Genomic DNA, 15,476 nt, shown 5'->3' with positions numbered 1-15,476 from the left:
TATTAGATTATTGTTCCCCCTTCACTAGTTGCTCTCTATCTCTAGGTACCCTACATTCTACAGCAGAAGATACTTATTTTACATTTTTCACAGAGTTCACATTAGTGGTAATATACAATGTCTCTCTTTTTATGTCTGGCTTATTTCACTCAGCATTATGTCTTCAAGGTTCATCCATATTGTCATATGCTTCATGACCTCATTCCTTCTTTTTTATTTTGATTTTTTTTATTTTGAAATAAATTCAAAGTTATAGGAACAGTTGCAAAAACAATACTAACCCCATACACAGAATTCCATCATACCCTGACCCCACTACCCCGATAGCCCAATCCACCAATTTTAACATGCTGTCACATCACTATTTCTTTCCCTCCCTCCCTCCCTATCTATCATCCGTCATCTATTGCTCTGTCTTCTGAACATATGACAGCTAGCTGCACACATCCTTGAACATACACTATAATTCACGTATACACTTCCCATGAACAAGAACCTTCTTTTATGCAATCCCATTGAGCGCAGCTAGGAAGTACAAGAGATTCAACAATGATACAAAGCTTACATTCTATATTTCCTTTTCCTTACGTCTCAGCTGTGTCCCTTTGAGCCTCCTGTCCTCCATCCTCCGATCCCATCCAGGTTCATCCTTGGCATTCAATTGTCATCTATTTAGACTTTTTTTTTCAATTGTGGAAACATATATACAGTCTAAATCTTCCCATTCCACCCCCTGCCTGGCCTTCCATTAGTGGGATTAATCACATTTAGAATGTTGTAATGCTCTTTCCCACCATCCATTACTAGAAATTTCCCTTCACCTCAAACAGCAACCCTACACTCATTTCGTAACTCCCCATTGCCCCTTTCCCCATTTCTCTTTACCCATACTCTACTTTTCATCTCTATGGTCATATTCTCTGATAATTTCTTTGTGTTTACTGTGGGGCTTAAAATTAACCTCTTAAATCCATAACAATCTTGTTTTTCTTTGATACCACCTTCATTTTAATAGGACACATAAACTGTGTTCCTATAATCCTCCATTCCCCCACCTTTATATAGTTGTCTAAAATTACATATTTTACGAGTTCAAAACCACTGATTTGCCATTCGAGTTGTGTATTTTATATCATGTAGGAAGTAAATAGTGGAGTTACAGTTCAAAAATTATTGACTTCTGTTTGTATTCCATTGTGGTTTGGAGAATGTGCTTTGAGTATGTTCAATTTTTTTTTTTTTTAATTTATTGAGGCTTGTTTTATGTCCCAGCTTATGGTCCCTTCTGGAGAAAGATCTGTGATCACTAGAGAAAAATGAGTGCCCTGGTGATTTGGGATGTAAGGTACTATATATGTCTGTTAAAATTCTCTGTATCTCTTTCTCCTTTCTTTGTTTCTCTGTTGGTAGGGCTCCCTTTAGAATCTGAAGTAGGGCAGGTCTTTTATTGGCAAAGTCTCTCAGCATTTGTTTGTCTGTGAAAAATTTAAGCTCTCTCTCAAATTTGAAGGAGACTTTTGCTGGATAAAGTATTCTTGGTCAGAAATTTTTCTCTCTCAGAATTTTAAATATGTCATGCCACTGCCTTCTCGCCTCCATGGTGGCCGCTGAGTAGTCACAACTTAGTCTCATGTTGTTTCCTTTGTATGTGGTGAATTGCTTTTCTCTTGCTGCTTTCAGAACTTGCTACTTCTCTTCAGTATTTGAGAGTCTGATCAGAATATGTCTCGGAGTTGGTTTATTTGGATTTATTCTATTTGGAGTTCGCTGGGCATTTATGCTTTGTGTATTTATATTGTGTAGAAGGTTGGGGAAGTTTTCCCCAACAATTTCTTTGAATAATCTTTCTAGACCTTTACCCTTCTCTTCCCCTTCTGGGACACCAATGAGTCTTAAGTTTGGACGTTTTATTTTATCTATCATATCCCTGAGTTCCATTTTGATTTTTTCGATTTTTTTCTCCATTCTTTCTTTTGTTGTTTCATTTTCTGTTCTGTGGACTTCTAGGACACTGAGACGTTGTTCAACTTCCTCTAATCTTGTATTGTGAATATCCAGAGTCTTTTTAATTTGTCCAACAGTTTCTTTTATTTCTGTAAGATCTTCTATTTTTTTATTTACTCTTGTAATGTCTTCTTTATGCTCTTCTAGGGTCTTCTTTATGTTGCTTATATCCTGGGCCATGGTCTTCTTGATGTCCTTTAAATCCTTTGCCATGTTTTTATTCCTTGATTGTAGTTCTTTGATTAATTCTGCCAAGTACTGAGTCTCTTCTCAAATATCTTGATTTGTGTGTTTGGAGTTGGATTCTCCATATCGTCTGGTTTTACCATATGCTTTAAAATTTTCTGTTGTTTTTGGCCTCTTGGCATTTGCTTTGCTTGATAGGGTTCTTTTAAGTTGTAAAAAAAAAAAGATATCAATCTAATTTTTCAGAAACACAGTTTGGTGATGTACACTTTCTCTAACTAACCAGCAGATGGCGTCTGTGAGTCACCTATACCCCTCAAGTCAGTTCTCAACCTTGTCCCCACGGTGTGTGAGGAAATGATTCTTGTGGAGTTTAGTTGGAGAACTCAATTTGGGTGTGTTGCTGGAGCCGTCCACCCTGAATGTGGGGCAAGTGTATGGGTGGCCAGGGAGGAAGGGCAGCTTTAATATTCAAATCCCCCAGGTTCCCGGAGATTCAAGGCCGCCACAAGAGTCTAAGCCTTCATTTCAGTTCAGCCCCAGACCCTCTCTCTTGCTGATCCATAAACCACCGGACTTGGCGTAGAGTCCCTGGGTTCTCTGAGTGGGTCCCCCCTCCCAGCCTCGATCTGCCAGGAGTTCAGGTGAGGAAATGCCATGCTACATCACAAGTGCGTGCCGTCCCTCAAGGGAAGCCCTGGGCCGCTGGGCCGTGCAGGGGTGCTCTCAGCCTGATGAGAAGATGGTCAAATGGGGCATCTCACCACCCCCCTCCTTGCACAGTTCCTCCTTCCCAGCTCCGGGACAACTGGTGGGGCTCTGGGCTGTGGGCATGGCCCCGGGCAGGAGTTTATCCAGCCCTCCGGGGGGCCAGCAGCGAGCCGCGGGGTTTCTTTCAGCTTCCGGCTCTCCCCTCCATTCCCCCAGCCCCGAGGGTATCTGCAGCGGGCTATCCTCCAGGCCAGACACAAGAGGCCAGCCCAGCCCCCACTTGCTATGTTTTACTGCATGGTTCCCACTCCCGCAACTGCAGCCGCTCCTGGGTTTTTCCCTTTTTTTTAAAAAAAAAGAGCCAGTTGGTCTCCAAACGCCAAGCCCTGGCTTCCCCACAATGCCGCGTGGCTGTGGGTCTTCCAGCCAGCTCACTCACTCCTTTCAGAATGCGGACTCCCAGTTTCACCAAGTATACAGCCCCTGTGGTACTAGCAGTCCTCGTCCAGCTGGTGCATCGCTGTAACCCGTATTCTGGGTCACTTTCTGGTTTTCATCTAGTGTTTTTCACGGAGGTGTTTTTTTGCCCTGTCTCACCTAGCCACTGTCTTAGTTTCCCGACCTCAATCCTTTTTACTGCCACATAGTATTCCATCATGTGTATATCCACTCATCTGTTTGATGCAACATTGTGGAAACATCTATTGCTTCCCTCAGATTTTTTTTAAACAAAATGTGCTAATATTTATTCAATGGAAAACTCAACAGTGGTTATAAGTAACTAACTAGATCTATACACAGCAACAAAGACAGAGCCCCAAAATATAATAAGTGAAAATAAAGAATCCATTCATCTCAATGACATTTATGTACATTTTACAAACAATAAAACAATAGTTTCCTTATGGATAGTAGGTGAAATGTAAAAAATAGATGAAAGTATAATAAACTCAATACAAGAACTGGTTAAGGGGAATTACTTTACCTCTTAAAATTCTCTGTCTTCATAGAAAAAGAAGAAAAGCAAATGCAATAAAATGTTAACAGTTGTTACTTCTGAATGGTGGGAATGTAAATATTTACTGTGGTCTGTTCTTTTCTGTTATTCTTTCAAGTTTTCACTCACTTCCTCTGGTGCTCAACCACAGGCTGTGTTTCAATACTGGCAGGAAATCCTGGTGGTACTGGACACATTGAGAAACCATTCAATCGTGTACTTCACATGTGATTTAAATGATGCTCAAAATAAATGCTGACTATATGTGACTTTAGCCTTAACTGACAACTTTAGTATTAATCCTCATTTAAGACTAGACTCCCAGCTTTCATTAACATGATAACTTAGAAGCAAACTCCATTTATTTATACATAAGGATTTTTGAGGGACCAATCTTTTGGGCAAAATTAAGTTAATCAAAATCTCTTTTCTCAGGGGAAGATGACAAAGTGATGAGGTGTGGGTTTTAGTTACTTTCCTGGGGCAGCTGGTAGATAACCAGGAACTGTGTGGAACAGACACTGCAGAGGAATCTGAGTTTGGACACACGTCATACAACAGTCACGAGCATGTGGAACAGCTGAGACTAGTGAAATCTGTAGGTTCTTGCAGCCAGGGTGCCTGCACCCCTCCCTGCCAGGCACAACAGACTGTTTTATGGCTGGTTCCCTGAGGAAGGAGGAACCGTTGGTTCTGGGAACCAGGAGGGAGAACTGCAGTTGCAGCACTGATTAACAAACTCAGACTGATGAACAAAAACTCCAACCATAGATAAACTGAGACCAGACACTGGAGAATCTGGGAGCAGTTAGAGATAAGGCTAGCAAAAAACAGCGAACAAAAACAAAAATAAAAACAGAGACTTTTGGAGTTGGGGGTGAAGATAATACGGAGCTGGGCTCAATCAAAATCAGGCACATATGCAAACCCAGGAGGCCAGGACCCTTCTCTGAAAAGCCAGTTTTTCTGGTTTCTTATTTGTGCCTCAACTGGTCTCCTCAATTGCTCTCCAACTCTTTGTCTTTTTGCTCTTCAGTAGCCCATCAGAACTGCAAGGACTGAATTAAAGCGCTTTTCTTTAAATAGTCTGTACTGGGCCTTTCTTTTTCTTTTTTCTTTTTTATCTTTTTCTCTTTTTGTTTTAAATAACTATTTTAAGTAGCCCATTACAGAAAGACTCAAAGACTTGTGATTTGGGCCCTGGCAAGAGCAGAGCTAAGATAGATCTGAGAGACAAGAGGATTTGATAAAGACCATAACTTCCCCAAGAAAAGGGGGGCATGGCCCAGCTCCAGTGGCAGGCATCCTTTGGGGAACTGAGACCCGAGGGGCTGGAATTCAGAAACCAACTTCAGTCAGCCATGCCCCCAACAGTGCAGGGTCACCTGAAGAACTAAATTCTCCACACCTCCTTACACTAGTGGGGGATCTGCAGGCTGGCAAGGCCACCTGCTGGACAGGATAAGAAAATCACCAAGTCTAGAGGCCTCACAGGAGGGTCTCATTCTCAAGGAAGCTCCATACCCTCCTTCTGAGACCTGGGCCTCTCTGGACTGGGAACACCTAACTGGGTTTGACAACTCAACAACAGAAAGACAAAAAACCCAATTAAAAAATGGGCAAAACACATGGACAGACCCTTTTCTGAAGAGGAAATACAAATGGCTCAGAAACATATGAAAAAATGTTCAACTTCACTGGCTTTTAGGGAAATGCAAATCAAAACCACAATGAGATATCACCTCAAACTTACCAGAAAAGCCATTATCCAAAAAACAGAAAATTACAAGTGCTAGAGAGGATGTGGAGAAAGAGGCACAACTTTTTATGTAGAATGGTGCAACCACTCTGGAAGATGGTGTGGCAGTTCCTCAGGAAGCTAAGTATAGATTTGCTATATGACCCAGCTATTCCATTACTAGGTATATAATCAGAGGATCTGAAAGTTAAGACACGAACGGAATCTGCAAACCGATGTTTATTGTGGCATTATTCACAATAGCCAAGAGATGGAAACAGCCCAAATGTCCATCAGCAAATGAGTGGATAAACAAACTGTACTACATACACATAATGGAATATTGTAATATGCTTCCATTAAATGCAACAAAGGCAATATACCAAAGCTAAATGTGTATGAGAGGGGTATATAAGGGGGGGATGTGGGATTCTTGGTAGTGGTGTTATTGTCTGATCCTACTATTATATTGTATTGTATGATATTTTATTTTTCTTTTTATTATCTCTTCTATTATTCATTTAAAGAAACTTTTTTTTCCTAGTAATCAGTCAGTATTAGCACATATAGCAACTGTTCAAAAACCTGAAAATGAGTCCAGACTTCAACTAGAGATATAAATGAAGGAGATGTGGTTAGGACTAGGGCAAATCAGGCCAAAGTGTAAAGGACAATATTGACTTTGTTTTAAAACTTCAGATTCCATCTGAGACCAAGGGAAGAGATGTTTAGTTGCTGCAAGATCTATATTTCCTAAACAACTTAACTCATACCATTTGTTCAAATACCATAATTACATGGAACTTTTAATAGGAAGTAAGACCTGGTAGGTTTGCATAGGTTAGTGTGAAATAGCAACACATCCCAAAGTAATTTGGGCAGAGAATAAAAATATATATGCAGGGCCCCCCTGAGGAGCTGGGGGAAAATGCAGAGGTGTTGGGCTTCCTCACCTGTTTTGTTGCTGATGTTCTCACAAACATTGAGGACCGGCAGTTTGATGTGCTGAGCCTTCTATCATGGAACTTGCCCTTATGAAGCTCGTTACTGCAAAGGAGAGGCTAAACCTGCTTATAATTGTGCCTAAGAGTCTCCCCCGGGTACCTCTTTGTTGCTCAGATGTGGTCCTTTGTCTCTAGCTAAGCCATCTCAGCAGGTGAACTCACTGCCCTCCCCTCTATGTGGGACCTGACTCCTAGGGGTGTAAATCTCCCTGGCAATGCAGGATATGGCTCCCGGGGATGAATCTGGACCTGGCATCATGGGATTGAGAACATCTTCTTGACCAAAAGGGGGATGTGAAATGAAAGGAAATAAAGCTTCAGTGGCTAAGAGATTTCAAGTGGAGTTGAGAGGTCACTCTGGTGGACATTCTTGCACACTATATAGATAATCCTTTTTAGGTTTTAATGCATTGGAATAGCTAGAAGTAAATACCTGAAACTATAAATTGCAACCCAGTAGCCTTGACTCTCGAAGACAACTGTATAGCAATGTAGCTTACAAGGGGTGACAGTGTGATTGTGAAAGCCTTGTGGACCACACTCGCTTTATCAGTGTATGTATGGATGAGTAGAAAAATGGGGACAAAAACTAAATGAAAAATAGGGTGGGAGGGAGGGGATGATTTGGGTCTTCTTTTTTACTTTTATTTTTTATTCTTATTTTCATTTTTTCTGGTATAAGGAAAATGTTCAAAAAATAGATTGGGGTGATGAATGCACAACTATATGATGGTGCTGTGAACAACTGATTGTACACTTTGGATGATTGTATGGTATGTGAATATATCTCAAGAAAATTGAATTAAAAAAAATCACTTTTCTCCAGTGCCATCTGGTGGAGAGAAACAGCAAACCCATCTGTCCCTTCCACAATTTAACCACAGTTGGATTATCACAGCACTAGTCTTTTCACCGTGCCTCCTCTTTTATTCTGAAGTTACTGTGTATGTGCTGTTAACTGTTCACTTTCTATAAAGCCTTCCTTAAACTCTAAATTCATCAGCTGATAGGTTAGATAAGAAGCAAATGGATATTTCACTTTTATTCTCTTAGCTAAACTTATTTGCTTTCTTGGCTTCCACTACCTTGTCTTCTGTAAAATAGACTAATTTAGACTAATCATTTAGAAGAGATGCTCTCTATCTTCTCCTGCTCAGAGACTCCTTCTTTAATTTTTTTAAATCAAATAAGGCCCTAACTTCTGTTCCACACCAGACCATCCTGAAATCATAACGTCCATTCAGCCACATTCCAAACCCACTACAAAAAAACTCCAAAAGTTGATCCCTATTCAAAAAAAAAAAAAACCTTTAGTGTCATTTTACTTTACATAAACTTATGACAGTACAAAAATTTTCATTTAAAGGACCGAGTTTTTTTAAATAACATTGTCACTATAAATATGCAGTAGGAATTACAGAATAAACCTTTTCTCCTCTCAAACACTGGCCAAGATAGTGAAAAGCATATAATATCTTACCAAGAGCCAATAAAATAGGCTAGATTTTCAGACAGTAAAGAAAAAGATCAACATAAGAAAAAAAGGAAAGAAACAACACAGTAACAAGGTTATTAATTCCCCATCTTACAACAGTGAGTTCCTTCATCCATTTATAATCCAGAGATGGAACTGGGCAGGGTGGGAAAATTACTCTGGATTATGCCAACTGTACTCAATCAAATAAGTCATTTCTAAATGGTTTTACATTAGTGTCTTATGTGGCTATGATTGCATTTGAACTTTATAAACTGCTATAACAGAAAACTGATTTAACTGTTTGCAAATCACCACTAGCATAGGACAGAAATAAATAAGGCCAAAGGCATTCTCTCCCTCAGAGGCTCAAAATGGTTAGATGTTGATGTAGGTCTAAATTTAGTGGGTTTCAGTCACTCCGTTTAGATGCTCCTTTAGTTTCACACAAACACACTGTGCATTTACCTTCTTTTCCTTCCTCCAGAATTATGATAAAGAGACTAATCCCTGTATTGGGACCGACTGATACAATCTCAGCGTTGCTCACAGTTGCCGGTAGGTAACACATAAGATCAGTCAGAAAATAATCAAACAGTTTTATCATATAAGCTCCATGATTCACAACTAAGACACTAGCTGCTAATCCTGGAGTACTGACATTTAAATTAAATTTGGATCTAAGGTTTTTTACTAAAGGAAGTGTTTCTGCTACAGAAGTTTCCAGAGAGTTGCCTGGTGCACTTTCTGAGAACTGTTCTTTTTGACCTGCTTCTTCCAGGATCAGTTGACAAAGATTTTCAAAAAAGTCTTTTCTACGCATTTTCACCTGGTCCAGCACCTCTCCTCTGGGTGGGGTAAAGGTATAGTATTCCTCCCCAGCTACTTTCACCAATGCCCTTAGCCAGTCAGCGCCTTCCTTCTGCAACCCCGTATTTCCTTCCTCGAAGTCTCGAATCGTACTTTACTGTCATATTATTACAAAACTTTCTTTTCTTCAAAATGCCATGCTTGGTCTGCTCAGCCCTTGTGAGATCACTGGAGAAAGCATGAGTAAACTTGACATTTTTAAGATCTATGCCAACAGCAGCTGCTTGTTTAAATCCAGTTTCTGAAAGAGGCTCATCTATTCCTTGTCTTGAAGTACTTTCTCCTTGTTAAGTCTTGTTTGTCCATGTTGGATAAACATCAGAGCAGAGCGGGCCATCTTCATTGGGTCCGGAGGCAGGCAGGGCAAGGACCACAGCTTGGCATCCCATCGTACACCATACCATGCTACCCTCTGCACTGCCTCCTTCTTTCAGTTTTGCCAGTGGTTCTCTCATGTACGTTGGGGCAACTTGATTGGGTGCATAGACATTTATGATAATTATTTCCTCTTATTTAATTGTCCCTTTTATTAGCATATAGTATCCTTCTTTGTCTCTTAAGACATCCTTCCATTTAAAATCTATTTTATCTGAGATCAATATTGCTACCCCTGCTTTCTTTTGGCTGTAGCTTGAGTGGAATATATTTTTCCATCCTTTCATTTTCAATTTCTTTGTGTCTCTGGGTCTAAGATGAGTCTCTTGTAAGCAACATATTGATGGTTCATATTTTAAATCCATTCTGCCAATCTATATCTTTTAATTGGGGAATTTAATCCATGCACGTTCAATGTTATTACTGAGAAGGCAGTTCTTGAATCAGCAATCTTATCATTTTGTTTTTATTTGTCAGATGTATTTTTTTGCTCTCTCTCTCTTTCTTTCCTTAAAGTTACCCTTAGTAAAACTCTTCAGTTCTGTGCCCTTCTCCAGGCCTCTCTGCCCCACTTTTTTTTTCTCAGTTGGCAGAGGTCCATTTAGTATTTCTTATAGGGCAGGTCTCTTGTTAGTGAATTGTCTCAGAATTTGTTTGTCTGTGAAGATTTTAAACTCTCCCTCAAATGTGAAGGAGAGCTTTGTGGGATAAAGAATTCTTGGTTGGCAATTTTTCCCTCTCGGAATTTTAAATATGTCACATCACTGCCTTCTCGTCTCCATGGTGCCCGCGGAGTAGTCACTACTTAGTCTTATGCTGTTTCCCTCGTATGTGGTGAATTGCTTCTCTCTTGCTGCTTTCAGAATGTTCTCCTTCTCTTCAGCATTTGACAATCTGATCAGAATATGTCTCCGAGTGGGTTTATTTGGATTTATTCTATTTGGAGTTCATTGGGCATCTATTGTTTGCGTATTTATGTCATTTGTAACGGTTGGGAAGTTTTCCCCAACAATGTCTTTGAATACTCTTCCTAGCCCTTTACTCTTCCCCTTCTGGAATTCTGATGGTTCTTATATTTGTGTGCTTCGTGTTGTCCATCATTTCCCTGAGATCTACTTCAAATGTTTTTTATTTTTTTCACCATTCGCTCTTTTGTGCTTTCACTTTCCAACACGCTATCTTTGAGTTCGCTAATTCTTTCCTTTACCTCTTCAAATCTGATCTTATGTGTCTCAAGAATCTTTTTAATTTGATCAACAGAATCTTTTACTTCCATAAGAGCTGCTGTTTTTTTATTTACTCATGCGAATTCTTCTTTATGCTCTTCTAGGGTCTTCTTCATATCCTTTATATCCTGAGCCACAAAACTGATGTCTGTGAGTACTTCTTTGATTAATTGCTCCAAGTTCTGTGTCTCCTCTGGCTTTTTAACTTAGGCATTTGGATTATCCATATCTTCTGGTTTCTTCATATGCATTTTAATTTCTGTTATTTTGGCCTCTTGGCATTTTCTCGTCTTGATAGTGTTCTTTTAGGATATGCAGACTTATTTGAACACTTATCTATCATTTAACAGAGCAACAGCTTGGGGGAGTCACTTACCCTGAGCTATCAGCAGATGGTGCTCCTAAGCCACCTCTTATCCTCAAGCCAGTTCTCCCCAACTTCTTCTATGCATTAAGTGGGGCCCACACCATGTGGAAGTTCTATCAGCACACCAATTTTCTGTGTGCAGTGGGGACTGCCAGCCCTGTGGGTAGGGGGCATGCCCAATGCAGTTTGGCAATGAGACCGCTTCAGGACACAATGATGCCAGCCTTTCCCAGGGATGCAGGTAGTGTACCCTGGGGCTGCAGCCCTGCACATCTCCCCCTCCAGTTCAAATGTCCTGAAGTCCCCCTCTGCAGGGTGCCCATGGGTCCCTGGGATTGGGGGAGGGTTCCTGGCACTTCCATGCAGCACCCCTGCCTCTAGGCTGTGCACACCACAGGCTTCCATGGAGGAAGGGTGGATGCCATTGTAAGACTGCCAAATCCCGTATTCCCTCAGGGAGGCTTTCGGCCACAGCACTGTGCAGGGGTGTCTCCCAGCCAGCTCCAAAGATGGCTGGTCGGGCTGCAGACTGCTCCCCCCTTCCACTATCATCTGCCTGCTGCAATGTCCTGTCCCAGGATTGGGCGTTCTTGGCCACAGATACACCCGTCTCCAGCACCAGCTACCCTTTCCCTGGCAGCTTTCTGGGCCGGACACTCACCTGTTCATCTGCTGCTCAGCCGCTCGTTCCCTGGCCGCTTTCCAGGTTGGGCACTCACACGTCCCCGAACACAGCTCGCAGTTTCTCCAAGTACACAGTCACTATGGGTGTAGGAGTCCCTGCCCAGCTGGTGCAACACTGGAGCCGCTGTTCTGGAACTCTTTCTGTCCTTTATATAGTGTTTTTCATGGAGGAGAATTTTGCTCTCTCTCCTTATCTGCCACCTTGGATCCCTCCCCCCTCAATATGTTTTATAACGCGCTGACTGTTTTTTTCCTTATTTTATAAAATATTTCCATGAACATCCTAATACATACACATTTGCACAGTTCTCCAAAATTTATCCCAGGAAATACTAATCTATACTCAGGGATATACCATTCTTTCAAGTTTTCCTGGGATAAATTTCTAATTGAGGAACATCTGTGCCAAAAAGCACATTTTCAAGGCTCTGGGTAAATATTGCCAAACTGCCTCCACTACTAAGCCAGCCAGCATACGAGGCTGCTCCTTCTCACACACTCTCTCCAATGATCCTGCCATTCCTTCTACAGGCAGATTGTTGTTTCTTGCCTCTCCCTGATACCTTCTGTCACTGAATGGGCTCCAAAACCCAGACTTGCATCCCACCAGTGGTGGACATGCATACAGAAACATGACTCTGTGGCAGATATATGCAACCACTCTCAACACCCGTTTCATCAATTCACCTCCAGGAGATTCCCTTCCTATCTGCAGCCTGGGTTTTCAGTCCTTGCACAAGAACCCCAAAGGATCTGGTAGAAGCAGCCATACTTATTTCAGAGATTTGGAGGCAAATTTCTTCAAATGGAGTTTGATCTCATGCCCTAAATTTATTAGTTAAACAAACAAACAAACACACAATCCATTTTGAAAGAAGTTCTAAAATTAGATGAAAACAAGGAGATCATACCCGTCAGTAGCAGAAAGAACATGGAGTCCAGAAGCAGTCAGACCTGAGTCATCATTCCAGGTCTTAACCTGCTGCCCCCCTACATCACTCAGTATTGTGCTATTCATTTCCAGACCTTTACAGTGAACCTTATTGAACATTTTGTACTCCTTAAGAATGAATTGCCCAGCCTCTGCCCACTTTATATCTCCTGGTAACCTATTCTTGTGAATGCAATTCTCAGAGTTTGCTCACTATAGTTTGTTCCTATTAGTGAGACCATACAATATTTGTCCTTTTGTGTCTGGCTTATTTTGCTCAACACAAGATCCTCAAGGTTCATTCATCTCGTTGCATGCCTCGAAACTTCATTCTTTTCTGCAGCCACACAATATTCCATGTATGTACACACCACAGCTTGCCCTTCCGCTCATCAGTCAGCAGACACTTGGGTCACCGGCATCCATGGGTAATCATGAATAATCCTGCCATAAACATCAGTGTACAAATGTCTGTTCTGGGGTCCCTGCTTTCAGTAATGGGATTGTGGGATCATATGGTAAACCTATCCTTAGCTCCCGGAATACACTGAATTTTAATAGTGCTTTGCTCAGGGTAGGGTTCAGGAGCAGGAGTGAATTTGATGTTTTAAAATTCCTTTACACAAAGGGACATGGAAAGCACAGGACTTTTTACAGCTAACACTCACAGGGTCCATCTCTTTTCATCCTTGGCAATTCAGAATTACAACAGAACCTGCCCAAGGTCCCCAGGGAGCCTCAGTGGGTCCAGCCTCCCCCTTCTCCCCATCCTGCACACACTCCCCCATTCAAATACCCTCTAGCATATTGCAAGGCCGCGTCATTGACCAATTCCCTCCCCAAGTAGATTGCAAGGCTTTGCAAAAGGGTCATTTCTTGTGCCCTGTTTGCCCTGTACTTTGTGGGTGGCCCTGTACACACTAGGCACTCAATAAGTGTGCAAAGTTTCATTGGGTGATTTAGCTTCATTTCATGCTACATAATTTACCCACTTCCTCTTGTTGTTTTTCAATCCCAACAATTTTATTCTTTCATCTTTTCCAAGATTCATATATATATATATGTTAGTTTCAATTTATGCTGAAACATTAAAAATTTCTTTGCCCCAAACAGTGCCCCACTTCTATGACCTTGTATGAATTATGGCCAACATCGGAAACCTGTTTGGAGACAATGTGCTCGCATCTCTTTGTCTGGAAATGACCTACGTGAACTTTGTCTCATAACTACAACGAACAGCTGAGGACTAAGGACTTCGGACTGAGGCCAGCGACCTATGCCCCATCGGCTTAACCAGAGCAGTGGGCGGGGCCAGTGCCTTCCCCCTCCTGTTGAGGACCCTAACATGCTGGTCCCTGGTGCCCTTGATGAGAGCAGTTTTGGTGGTGTGATGTGGGTAAAAGATCGATCGGGTTCCCCCACAAAACGAAGGGCGAGTGACTGGAGACAGTGAGTTTATACCATTCTTTCAAGTTTTCCTGCAAAAAGAAGGAGGAAACTGCGAGTGATAACTGGAAGGGAAAGTGGGATCAACAGAGGGCTTTTATAAGTAATAGGGTATTTGGATGTGGGTGAGAAAAAAGATCCAGTGAAGATGGAGGAGGAGGGGAGAATTTCTGGAACCGGGTTCTAGAACAGACAAGGGGGGTGGGAGTCAGTGCCCAAGGGGAGAGCTGGCTTTTGCTAGGGGCACCCAACAGTCGTTCTATTGTACCAGACCGTGCCGAGGACAGGTGTAGTGGCCAGGGGATGCCCCGTGAGCTTGCTTCTGTTTGGTGCCTGAATGAATTAAATTGACTTTAAACTTGTCCCCAGATGCTCTTTGCCACAGTCTTCTCAGAAGGGAATGGACATTTTTTAATCTGCAGTTGATCACCTGCAATTTCCCATTCGTATAATGAAATTTTAAGTTTGCACAACACTCAAAAAATTTAATCCAGGTTTGTCTTAGGTCATACAATTTTTTCCTAACTGTTCAAATAGGGCGATTAGAAAGAAATCATTTTGTTTAATTTCTTGTACACTTGGGGTAAAGTCTTCCTTAGATAATTTTGGAAATTGTTGTGTTTCCAAAAAATTTGTCTTCAGGGTGACTTTCAATATTTGGGTCAACCGAGCACATTTCTTGAGGAGAACAAAAAAGCTAATTTTGAAGTAATCTTCAAAAATTCATCTTGAAGAAGAAATGAGTAAGTATCAAATGCTGACGGAGAAAGAAATGGTCATTGTTGTGATAAATGTTTGCATTCCATTACTGTTCCATTTCAATAGTTCTAAAATGTTTTTATTTTAATAACACTATTTCGATAGATGCCTACCTGAGGGAATTTCTAAATAATCCACATAGCTGTTTAATAAAACGAGCCACTTTCACATTCATCAAATCACCTCTTTAAGCAGAAACGATGGTTCTAAATTCCCCGCGTGATCTTAAATGAAAAACAAATTTTAACCTAGCTTCCCCCTAATCCTGAAGAGGCGGATAGCAGTTGAAAGCGTTCCAGGGTTTCCGGGAAGCAGGCCATTGGAACAAAATCCTTCCGTCAGGAGGACAGCGACTGCCGCAGACTCGCAGTGGTGAAAGGAGGCCATTTGAAAGGGACAATAAAAGGACAGCACAGCCAGCTGCTTCTCACCGGTATTTTTCATAGTCAGGGCACTGGAGCGAGACGCCTGATGTTGAAATAATTTGCTCGGCTGGGGGGTGGGGGTTCGGGTTCGGGTTCGGGTTCGGGTTCGGGTATTCACCTTTGTTCATAGTTGCATTTTTTCTGCTCGCAGCACTCCCACTTTGCACCAGGCGAGGGCAGCCAGGAGAACCTACTGCTCCTTTCTCCGCCAGGCAGAGTTTTTCTCAGACCCGGAAAGATGCGGGCCCTTTGCTGTAGCCCCAGGAAGCCCAGGGCGGA

At 41.8% G+C, this 15,476-nt stretch overlaps 1 pseudogene; it reads right to left on the bottom strand.

Annotated features, from left to right (window-relative positions):
- Positions 1–8,516: 8,516 nt before the first annotated feature.
- Positions 8,517–9,321, bottom strand: LOC119542957 (annotated as a pseudogene).
- Positions 9,322–15,476: the final 6,155 nt, after the last annotated feature.

The sequence above is a fragment of the Choloepus didactylus genome, chromosome 8, assembly GCF_015220235.1.
Source record: "Choloepus didactylus isolate mChoDid1 chromosome 8, mChoDid1.pri, whole genome shotgun sequence".
Lineage (NCBI taxonomy): Eukaryota > Metazoa > Chordata > Mammalia > Pilosa > Megalonychidae > Choloepus > Choloepus didactylus.
The sequence above is the reverse complement of the archived record's forward strand: the minus strand, read 5'-3'. Positions and strand labels throughout refer to the sequence as shown.